This window comes from Lontra canadensis, unplaced genomic scaffold (assembly GCF_010015895.1).
Source record: "Lontra canadensis isolate GAN:19392208 unplaced genomic scaffold, GSC_riverotter_1.0 scaffold21, whole genome shotgun sequence".
Classification (NCBI taxonomy): Eukaryota; Metazoa; Chordata; class Mammalia; order Carnivora; family Mustelidae; genus Lontra; species Lontra canadensis.
In genome coordinates this window covers 3,864,905-3,877,323 of record NW_022631015.1, presented here as the reverse complement: position 1 = coordinate 3,877,323, position 12,419 = coordinate 3,864,905, and positions in this window count along the sequence as shown.

Sequence of the window (12,419 nt, the reverse complement as noted above, 5' to 3'; positions counted from 1 at the left end):
AGGCTGGCATGTAACTGATTGAACCACCCAGGTGCCTCTACTTTATTATCTGTTTAATTTCCATGGGATCTGTAGTGATGTTCCTCTTTCATTTCTGATATTAGTAGTTTGTGTTCTCCTTTAATTTCTAGTTATTTATTTTTTAGTTAGGCTGGCTAAAGACTTATCAATTTTATTAATCTTTTCGAAGACCCAGCTTTTTGTTTTATTGAATTTTCTCTATTTACAGTAGCTAAATTATGAAAGTAGCCCAGTGTCCATAGATAGATGAATTGATAAAGAAGACATGGTACATTTATGCAATGGTATATTATTCAGCTGTAAAAAAAAAATGAGATCTTCCCATTTGCAATGACATGGATGGAGCTAGAGAGTGAAAATAAGTCAGAGAAAGACAAATGACATATGATTTCACTCACATATGGAATATAAGAAACTAAACAAATGAGAAAAGAAAACAGAGAGGGGGAGTGAGAGAGAGAGAAAGAGAACAAAGAAACAGACTCTTAACTACAGAGAACAAACTGATCTTTACTAGAGGGGAGGTGAGTGGGGGGATGGGTGAAATAGGTGATGGGAATTAAGGAATGCACTTGTCATGATCAGTACCTGGTAATGTGTGGAAGTGTTGAATCACTATATTGTATGTCTGAAACAAATATAACACTGGACGTTAACATATTAGAATTAAAATAAAATTAAAAAATAAAAAAAATTTTGATTTCTACTATAATTCTTATAATTTCTTTTCTTCTGTTTATTTTGGATTTTATTTTCTCTTCTTTTTCTAGTTTCCTAAGACAGAAATTTATATTATTGATTTTAGAACTTCCTTCTTTTCTAAAATATGCATTTGGTGCCATAAGTTTCCCTCTAAGAACTGTTTTCACCGCATCCTACAAATTTTGATAAATTGTGTTTTCACTTTCATTTAGTTCAAAATATTTAAAAATTTGCCTTGAAATTTCTTCTTTGACCTATGTGTTATTTAGAAGTTATGTTGTTTAACCTCCATGTATGTGGAAGTTTTCCAGCTCTCTGTTACAGATTTCTAGTTTAGTTCCACTGTGGTCTGAGAACAGACACTGTATAATTTCTACTCTTTTAAAATTATTTAAGTGGTTTATGCTCAGAATGTGGTCTGTCTTGATGAATGGTCCATGTGAATTTGAGAAAATTGTTTGTTCCCCTGTTATTGGATGAAGTAGTCTGTAAATGTCAATTATATCTAGTTGACTGATGGTGTTGTAAAATTCAATTGTGTCCTTACTGATCTCCTGTTAACTGGATCTGTCCATTTCTGAGAGGAGAGTGTTAAATGTTCCAACTGTCATAATGGATTTATCTATTTCTCTTTGCAGTTCTACCAGTTTTTGCCTCACATAGTTTGTTAGGCACATACACATTAGTAATTGTTATGTTTTTCTGGACAGTTGGCCTCCTTATCATTATGTAATTCTTTTCTTTATTCCTTATAACTTTCCTTACTTTGAAGTCTGTTTTGTTTGAAATTAGGATAGCTACTCCTGCTCTTTTTTGATGAATGTTAGCATGGTATATTATCTCTATTCATTTACTTTAAATCTACATGTATCTTTATATTTAAAGTAGTTTCTGGGGGTGCCTGGGTGGCTCAGTGGGTTAAGCCTCTGCCTTCAGCTCAGGTCATGATCCCACAGTCCTGGGATTGAGCCCCGCATCAGACTCTCTGCTCAGCAGGAAGCCTGCTTCCTCCCCCCTCTCTCTCTGCCTGCCTCTCTGCCTACTCATGATCTCTGTCTGTCAAATAAATAAAATCTTTAAAAAAAAAAAAGTGGGTTCTGTAATAGCCAAAACATGGTAAGAGACCAAATGTCCATCAACTGATGAATGGATAAAGAAGACGTGGCATATCTATATCTATAATGGAATTTTACTCAGCCATCAAAAAGAATGAAATCTTTCCATTTGCAATGACATGGATAGAATGAGAGTTTATTATGCTAAGTGAAATAAATCAGTCAGAGAAAGATAAATATCATATGATTTCACTCATACATGGAATTTAAGAAACAAAACAGATGAACACAGGGGAAGGAAAGGAAAAATAAGATAAAGAGAGAGAGGGAGGCAAACCATAAGAGACTCCTAACTAGAGGAAACAAACCATGGGTTGCTGGAGGGGAGGTGGGGGGCGGCTGGGGTAATTGGGTGATGAGCATTAAGGAGGGCACTTGATGTAATGAGCACTGGGTATTATGTGCAACTGATGAATCACTAAATTCTACCCCTGAAACTAATAGTACACCATATGTGAACTAACTTAAATTTCAATAAAATCTTGAATGAAAAAAAATAAAGTGGGTTTCTTGCAGACAAATTATAGTTGGGTCACATTTTTTTTAATCCATTTTGGCAATCTCTGTTATTATTTATTTATGTGTTTGTTTGTTTGACAATCTCTTTTAATTGTTGCATTTAGATCATTGGCATGGGCCTGTGATTTTGATGAAGCCCCAGCAGATATCAAATAGCAAATAGTCCTTCTTAGATATATTTTAATGGTAGGATAAGATAAGTCAAATAATGCATTTATTTAGTACATAGCAAGTGCTCAATAAACATTAGGCATCATTGTTGGGATTATGATTTTTACTTGTCAGCTTCAAAATTCACCCCTTGGGTGTTCTTCAGGGTGCCTTGGTGGGACCGAAGAAATTGCTGTTTATTACCCTGTCTTGTTCTATTCATATATTGTCACTTCTAACACTCAGTTTCAAATTACATCAAAGTAAGCATTCATTTAGCTGACAACCTATCACAGGGCATCTTTCCATGTAAAATGAACCAATTTATAGTCATTGCTGACAGCTGGTTTTTGAAGGAAAGGCCATTTTCCTTAGTTGATTGTGAAGAACAGTGATTAATTCAGCTCACCAGACTGCAGCAGCAAATGCTAAAAAGGGCCTCATTGTGTGAAGCCCCCTCCCCCCCTCCAAGTCTCTTAAATCCTACTTTTCCAAATTTGTCAGAATTTCCTGAGCCTAGGCTGGACTTCAGAGGTCACTTCGGCCACCCTCCCACCTCCTACATTATTTTTAAGGACTTCTAAATAAAAATAAGCCCTGTTTTTTCCTTGGCCAAGAGCCAACAGGAGAGGCGAATTGGGCAGCATCCATATTTTAGGATTCTGTATACTTACGAAAGGAGGCTCTGCCTCAAAAAGTGACTTGCCAGTGCCTGAAAAGGTACAAAGTCTGATGCTACAATTACAAGAAGTGTTTAAAGAGAAAGGCCAAGTGGTGAGATTGGTTTTTCCTTCTTCTTTGCATCTAGCAAGATGGAGGTACATGGTAAGATGGAGTTGAGACAGAAATTCGTTACTCTGATATCCAAAAGACTTTTGCTACAACAGGCATCACTGTAGCAGGAACACATGCTGTGCCTCTCCTGACGGTCTCCTGTGGAGAGAAATTTTGAAGATTATATTCAAAGCGACCTCCAGGACCTCTCTGTGGAGTTAGGACTCTTCAGGAGAACTGTGAGGGCAGAAAAGCCCAGGAGAATGTAGGGAAAGGAAAGAGAGAGAGTAAGAGTGGCCAGGGAAGGGAGCCTCACAGAAATCCCTGTGAAATGGATGCCAACCAGACAGGATAAGACAAAGAGTGAACTGCATTCTGGACTCTGTGATTGGCTGATTCTGAGGACATTTTCTTTCTAGTAATGGGCAGACCTGCCCCCTGGACCAGACATCATCGTTTCGGACTCTCCGCATCCCTCTGCAGAGTCGACCTGGACTGAAACATCTGAACGGATCTGCAGAGCAAGGACCACAAGCGAGGGACCGGTGGTTGTCTGAAGGTGACCTCATAGCCTCTCGAGTGTGCTTTGCCAGTTTTTCCGCAGCCCGTCATGCAAGTCGCCAGTCACTGAAGCCGGGCTCCTGTTTGCTGTGGACCCAGGCGCTGGGCTCCAATGTTGAGAAAGTCCCTGTCTTCAAGCCTGTGGTGTCCGGTCAGGGAGGGGCAGTAAAATATAGAGCCCTGAGTCCCTCCATGGTGGCCCAGATAAGAATTTAGGAAGTGAACTTGCTTTCCGTCATTCATTTGCTTATGGTATCATTCACTGAAGGAGGGAAGAGTTCTGCTGTCTTGGGGAGGAGTATTGAATTCATGTGGGTGGGACGTGGAGGTTCCAAACAGCTTCCCTTTTTGCAAACCTGGCCCAAAAGTCTGCTTTTAAAGTTTTGGGCTGCCTGTGGTGGGAGGGTGAGATTTAAGGCAGATCTGCTCTCCTTTATGAAGCTGTGGCCTGCCCGTGCTCCGTGGGGCACATTTGCAGGTCCACGAGGATTGCAGATGGTCAGATTTCCAGAACCGCTTAGCCAGGAGGAAGCAAGAATCCTTATCTCACACGCAGCGGTATTCTGCTTGGCAGTCTCCTAAGCAGAGAGAGGAGGACCCTTCCTCAGAAGGGGGCAGAAACTCTGCAAATGCCCCTGCGCTACCTCACACAGCTGGCCTGGCCCTGGTCCTTCTGGGGCCTCTTGGCTCGAGGAACCCCAGGCTCCCCGCAGAAGATGGCATCATGGTGGCAGGGACATACTCTGCACTGAGGATTTGTGCCCAGGAGTGCAGATCTAGCTGAGCAGGGGCAAAGGGGACCGCATTCTGCAACACCAAGAGCAAAATAGTATCTTCCTATTACTGCTGAACTTTACATGCTAGGAATAAGCAGTTTCACACGTTTTTCTCGGTGTGGCAAGACATTTTAAAAAAATTTTTTTTAAGATTTTATTTATTTATTTGACAGAGACACAGTGAGAGAGGGAACACAAGGAAGGGGTGTGGGAGAGGGAGAAGCAGGCTTCCCGTGGAGCAGGGAGCCTGATGTGGGGCTCTATCCCAAGACCCTGGCATCCCCACCTGAGCTGAAGGCAGACACTTAACGACTGAGCCACCCGGGCATCCCATGTCAAGACCTTTTAAAAAGTGCTAATGTGGGCCACCTGGGTGGCTAAGTTGGTTAAGAATCTGCCTTTGGCTCAGGTCTGGATTCCAACATCTTGGGACATTGGGCTCCTTGTCCAGTTGGGCTCTACATTGGGCTCCTGGCTCAGCCCATTTCTCCCTCCCCCTGCTGTTGTGTTCTCTCTCTCTCTCTCTCTACCCGTCTCTCAAATAAATAAAAAAATCATTAAAAAATAAAATAAATAAAAGTAAAAAACAATTTAAGAAAATGCTAATGTGACTGGAAGTCATTTTCCGAAACCTGGGTGAGGTCGACATAACTCCTTATAATGAGCAACCAATATAATGAGTAAATAATATGATATAATATAACATGTTCTTATTTACAGGACTGTATGGTGCCTCTAGGGTCGCAGTGCTTAATAAGTAGCTCCAAGTGGCTAGGGAACCCTGCTGAAACTGCACGTAAAACACCATCCTGCAGCTTACCCAGTGAGGGTGTGAGAGTTGAGCCTTGAATCATTTGCTTGAAAGATTTTTTTTTTTTCCTTTCCCTTGGAAACAGGAAAAAGACTTTCTCCCTAAGCCTCAGGCCACAAGGCTCGTGCAGGAAGTCCCTTTCCTTGCCTTCGGCAGAACACAAAGATGCATACATGCTCCCAGAGTGCTGCAAACATAGTTCGGCTTTCAGCCGCAGCTGGGTCCCCACATCACCTTCCCCTCCCCGGGCTGCACCCCGTGTAAACTATCACCTCTCTGGAGTCGTTCCTTTTACACAGGCTGCTTTGTAAGTGGGAGACACGATCCATAACACTTTTAAAAAACTTTTACTTATTTGTTTATTTCAGACAGAGAGAGAGAGTGCACAAGTGGGGAGTGGGGGCAGAGGGAGAAGCAGGCTCCTGGCTGAACAGGGGGCCTGACAACGTGGGGCTGGATCTCAGGACCCTGAGACCATGACCTGAGCCAAAGGCAGATGCTTAACCAGCTGAGCCACCCAGGCGCCCCTCCACAACACTTTATACTAAGTCTCCATAGGAATCGGATGGTCAGTGTGTGTTGGCATGTGCACCTGGACATATCACAAACCGACCAGAAAGATGCTGACCTAGCTGATTCATAAAGATTCTTACCAGCGATGTGGTCAGCATCCTAAGGCTTCTGTCCCTGACCCCGACAGTCTTTATGCTCAGAGAGATCCCGGGGCCAGACATGAGGAGCTTCCAGGGTAAGTCACAGCACAGCGGTGCCCTGCACCTTTTGCAGACCGGGTGGGCTCCTAACATGCCTTTGTGAGCCATTGGTCCCAGCCAGGACCCTTCTGATTGCTCAGCTGGCCAGTGAGGGAGAGATTGCCAGCCGCAGCGAGGGTGAATGCCTCCACTGCTGACCCTTCCTGCACCTTCAGCTTCCCTGCTTGCCGAGCTCTGAGGCCAGGAGAGGAGTCACCGGGAGCTGGTTTTGGGACATGGCAAGCCTGTTTCCAGTTTTCCCATTGAGTGTTTGCTAAAATAGCATCTTAGAAGTGTCTTAAGAGTGCTGTCAGCATAGCTGCAGTTCACTGGAGCGTGGGCTCTGTTTTAAAGTAAGAAACCCGAAATGGGCTCTGTCTGGGGGTCCCCTCCAGCCGTCTGACTCCCACAGCTCCACCAGCCTGTTGGATTAAAATCACCTCCTCTCTTCTCTATTTCCCCCACTCTCTTCCTCCCTTTATGAGTCTTTTTCTCTTAAGAGTAATCTCCAAACACCTCAGTTAAGTTTTCAGGGTGCTTTTGATTGTCTTTCTTTTTTTTTTTTAAACAAACCTTTTAAAATTAAACATAATATGCATACAGAAAACCCCACATGCCCAGAGGGTTCAGCTCAAAGAATGTTCACAAAGTGAACAGATGTGTGTAGCAAGCACTCAGATGAGGAAACAGAGCCTGGGCAGTGTCCCAGAAGCCCTCTCTGTGCCCCTCCCCATCACGCCACCCCCCCCACACACACAAGAGTAACCCTCAAATGACCTCCGTTACTGTACATTAATTTTGCTTAGTTTGCAGATTTACTGAAATGGACTCATACAACAGAATCTCTGTGGGATTCATGCATGTTGTTGAGTGTGGAATTGCTGAAGAGGACTAAATTTGTGGTTTTCTCTGAATGAACGCTCCAAGAATAACAAATCCAAAGTAATTTTAAAACCAGCATGAGTGTGGATGGGAGATCCGAGGGCCTCTGGCCGTGTGAGTCGAGTGGAGCTTGAGGTGAAAGGTGAGAGCCACCCAGTCCCTGCTCTGCTCTGAGATCTGCTCCTAGGACGCTTCCAGCTTCTGCTCTCTCTTAATTCCTGATGCAATGATTGGAATGATGACAAATTAAACGTCAGTTGTTTGTTAAGTGGGTTTACATATCAAGCTATGTGTACGTCACTGAGATGGCTCACCTGAGATTTGGAATCAAAGTGGTTCAATGGAAAATCTAATTCCAAGAGATGTAGGGTCAGAAGCAATCAGTGAATTAACCAACAGGCATTTGTAAATGCCTCTTGTACTTTTCCTTCACATACCTCCGTCCACAGGCTCTGAAGTAATTCCTTCATTTTTTAAATATGTGAATGGGATTACTGTATCATAGAGATAACGTGCAAGACGTTATTTTATATAGCATTTTTAAAAAGATTTTATTTATTTATTTATTAGAGTGAGAGAGCACAAGCAGGGGGAGCAGCAGGCAGAGGGAGAAGTAGGCTCCCCACTGAGCAAGGAGTCCACTGCAGGACTTGATTCCATGACTCTGGGATCATGACCTGAGCTGAAGGCAGATGCTTAACCAACTGAACCACCCAGGTGTCCCTATAGCATTGTTGTATACACAACTAAGAAATAAAAAATTCCTGAGATGGATTGTTTAAGAGGAGACCTCCCATAAAACTGGGATGTCAAAGGAATTCTGTGTGTCAGAATAAAGAGAAATTAACACTGCCATGCAGAAAGGTTGCTGAGGAAACATGCCTGCCCCCATCCGGGGACATGAGGGAAAGAGAAACATAAAACTTCCATGAGGATTTGGACCACAAACCAGTATTCTGATCAGTTGGTGGACTGAATTCTAAAGTATCCTCTGTTTGGTAGTGCCCCAGGTTTTGACAGAAGTGCGGTATTCTCTGGAAGTCATCAAACTTCCATTGTGGTAACTGAAGTTATAAGATACCATCCATTGTCAACGATGTTTCCAATCTCAGAGATCTTAGACTATGAATCCTTAACATATGGTAATAGCATGTACTTCTTGGATTTGTGGTAGAGATCCAAGTGGAAACAGACACACTGTCTAGTACCTAAAAAGTTCCATAAATTGGATTCACCACAGAGTAGAGTGTTCAGTGTCTCTGGACTTAGGACTAGCTCACCTGGAGACCACCTGTACCTCTGGCCAGAGAACAAAGTAAACATAGAAGCGGAGAAGTCTGGAATGACGAGGGAAGGTTTCATGGACAAGAGAGGTCTTGAGAATGGTTGTGAAAGATTGAACAAGTAAAGGGAAGAGAATATTCCAGGCTGTAGAAACAGTATGAGCAAAGGTTTGGAGGTGGGTATGAATGAGGCATACAAAGGAGAAGGAAGGAGATAGGCTGCAGGAGATGAGCCCAGAGGGTCCAGGTGTGAGAGGAATGCTCTAGGGCATCTTGAGCTGTGATGTGATTTGGTAAGTGTGCTTTAGCCAGCTGCCTTAGGACAGTGTGCTGGGTGACTGGACCCCACTGGCTGTCTAGGAGACAATGGCACTGATCAACCCAAGGGCACAAAGAGAGCCCCTCGGCCAACAGGGTGGCTATAGGACAGGAGAGGAGAAAGAGTGCCTAAGAATGACAGGAGAAAGGTGAGCAGGATTTCAGTCTATTGATTTGATAAACGGAACAGATGAGTACAAGGGAAGAGTTAACAATGAAGAGCCTTCCCCTTCTCCCAGCAGGGACCTAACCCCAAGGAGCTCGTGGATCAGACTGAGGCTATCATTGACAACCTCCCCGGGGAGTGTCTCAGCTCTGCTTTTCCTGTGTCCTGGCCTACCTGAGTCCTTTTCTGCTCAAGGTCCTACTCTCTACTTCCCCAACCCCTCAGTGAATTAATTTATAACCTTCTTCATTTTCTCCCACTCCCCAAATTCAACTTGAACCTCACTCACCTAGACCACACCTTGGTTGAGTCTTTGACAAAAATGGCACAGAAACCCCCAACTGAGGACTGGGTCCCTTTCTCTTCCTTTTCCTTTTTAACCTCTCCACTGCTTCTCTCCATTCTGGGATGGTTTGTACCAGAGGGAATTGACAGGGCCCCACCTCCCCCTGACAAAGACAACTGAAAGCGCATGTCTCCCACTGGCGTACCGGCACAGCAACCACCCCCACAAAGAATGAAGAATGTTTTGAATGCTTCTAGAACCTTCCAAATTCATCCTCATTACCCATACAAATAATCCACCATGAGACAATCCAATGGAAAGTAATGTGAAGCGAAACAGAAGGAAGTTGACAGGTCAATAAAATAAAACTTAAAAAAAAAAAAAAGACACACCATCGTAACTGAAAAAATAAATGTCTGATGTTCCCAAGTGTTGGAGAGAATAAGGCAGATGGAACTTATAAAAATGGGACTACACATTATGCAGAATTTGGGGAGGGGGAATTTGTCACTTTCCCCAGTAATTTGTCTATAAAGGAAGCACAAGAAAGAATCTGGACAGTGTTTGCAAGAGAAACAAAGTGGCAGCAAGCAGGGGAATGAGCTAGACTCTAGTCAGTAACACAGTGGAAAGAAGTGAATTAGGTCTGGGCCAGCTTTAACAGTATAATGTTGGAAGGAAAAATAAAGAGCCAAATGATACAATAGGTTATCCTTTATGTACATCCAAAAATGGTCCAAACAACAGTAGGTATTTATGCATACAAGTAATATGCAGTACATAGTACAAAGTCAGACCTTGTGGTCCTACTGCCTTTAGCACAATGTGGCCTCAGCATGGGGTGTGTGGAGGCCGATATGATCCCAGGGTGGGAGCTCTTGCTGTGTCTGTCATGATTTACTTATTTAAAAACAGAGATATCTGCAATTACATAGTAAAATGTTCACTTCTTTTTTAATTTTAGTGGTGAGCATAGAGATGCCTGTTATCTTCTGCATGTTTGAAAGGTGTCATGATTTTCAAAGAAAAAGGAACAATGAAAAACTGCAAAGAAATATCAAAGTGTTCATAGGAATAAATCATAATGTTCACAGTTGGTTGTGCCAACAGGAGAGGGTTGTGTGATTCTCTTCTCTCCTTGATTTTCCACGTTTTGTGACTAAAGTTTTGTAATAAAAAAATTTGTAATAAAGTTTTGTAATAAAAAAATCACAGATGATTATTTTAATTTCTTTAAAAAGTGATTATTTGGGAAAGAAAAAATAATGAAGAGAAATCTATGGTATAGTTCTTGAGGACTGCCTTTTTGTGTCATTCTCTTAGTAAATAGGGGTCCCTTTGTAATGGTGCGATTAATAAAATCCATGGGGGAGGGCATTAGTGGGTTCTCTCTGAGAGGGCTCACGTATTACAAAGACCACAGTGTTGCTAATTCTGACACCAATATTTCCGTAGGGCGGAATTGATGGAATCTTTCTGAATGTGTTATTTATGGTACCAAATGAAAAAGATCTTGTTCATCAGCCAGACTCCAGCCTGGCAAGGGACAGACAGATTTGTATTCAGGTTCTTATTGCTCAGTTCAAAACCAGCATCTTCATGGTAACCCAAATTAACTCAGCATACATTTTGCTGAGTTAGATCCTGCACCTACAGGAGAAGGTGTATCCAATCCACAGTCATACAGATTGACCAGGTCTAGCTGCTGGGGTAATTACCCCATTTGAAATGTAAATAAAGTTCCTCAAACCCCTATTTCACCAATAGGGGGCAAACCATCATACTTCCCATATCTGCAGGGAAGTGGGGGATGTTTTAAGGTTCCTCCCAGTCACCTCTACCTTCTTGTTCTGGAGTCCTCTCTCTCCGAATTATTGATTGTCTCACTGTGTTGTTCCTCCTGAACTTGCAGTGTCCCCACTGGGGAATCCATCTCCCCTCAAGGTTTGAGGAAATGAGGTGTGTGTTTGGTGGGGGAGGGTCATACAGGTGGCTATGTTACTGCCCTGCAAAACCTCCTCCAAATGACCATATATCGCCAATAATTAGAATCTTTGTTATTTGAAGTCCGTCCACTCTATTCCCAACCTTAGAACTTACTGGCTCTTCCATCAAGCAGAACCCTGTGTACTTTGTTTTTTACTCCTCTATGTCTACCTTCAAAATTTTTTTTTTTTTTTTTTTGGTCTACGGTCTCCACCGGCTTTTCACTCTTTGGCTACCCTGAAGACACTAAACAGAAACTTTTGTTCATGTTGTCTCTCTGCCATCCTTCTTGGCTTTACCCCAAGGGCTATTTTCTTTTTCCACCAAAAAATGATACCCCAAAGGGTGTATCAAAAAGGAATTCTCCATGCTAAGTGAAATTCTGCCATGGAAGTGAAAATGTCGCCACCCCGTCCCACAGTGCTGCCACCTGGCTTCATCCCTTAATAAAGTCACTTGGGAACCGTTAAATATCCAGAACAAAGTTGACCCATATTGTGCTAAGTGTGAAATAAGAAACAAAGCAGTAAGTTTTGTATGCATTGGCAGGGTATGGGGGAGAAAACTAAGGCATTATATGACCTATAAGAGATTATTTAAATTATCGAACTGTTGGAAACAGAGGCAGAATTTTCAATAGCCATGTCCCTAAAACTGGCTTTTTGTCTCCTCAGGCTGATGTCACCAGCTGGGGGCAGTTTCTACTGGTCTAGAAGGCACGAGGTGGGGGGTGGCCGGGGGTACTAAAGTAATCAGTGGGTTCTAGAGGGGAGTGGTGGGTGCGTCTCACGCCGCTTCCATCTGATTGCCAAGGACAGAGGGAGGCTGTGTTTTCTTGCCTGAGGATGGGGAGTAGATGAACATTCTAAACAGGGAAAACCTTGGAGTCCATGTCCAGCTGAGCAGGGAGTTAATTTCTGAAGGTGGAGCTGTCATAAGAACCACCTGCCTCCTTTATCAGAAAAAAGTTGAGGGGTGCCTGGGTGGCTCAGTGGGTTAAGGCCTCTGCCTTCGGCTCGGGTCGTGATCCCAGGGTCCTGGGATCGAGCCCCACATTGGTCTCTCTCCTCAGCGGGGAACCTGCTTCCTCCTCTCTCTCTCTGCCTGCCTCTCTGCCTACTTGTGATCTCTGTCTGTCAAATAAATAAATTAAAAATCTTAAAAAAAAAAGTTGAAAAACCATAACTGGAAGAAGCAGAGGCCTTCCCACAGAGCCAATGTAGCCCGTAGTCTGTTTTGGAAGGGAACCAGCTGTGAGCCAATGTTGCCTAGCAAGGTGGTTGGCCCGCAGCAATTACTCAGCCTGTTGAGTGGGAA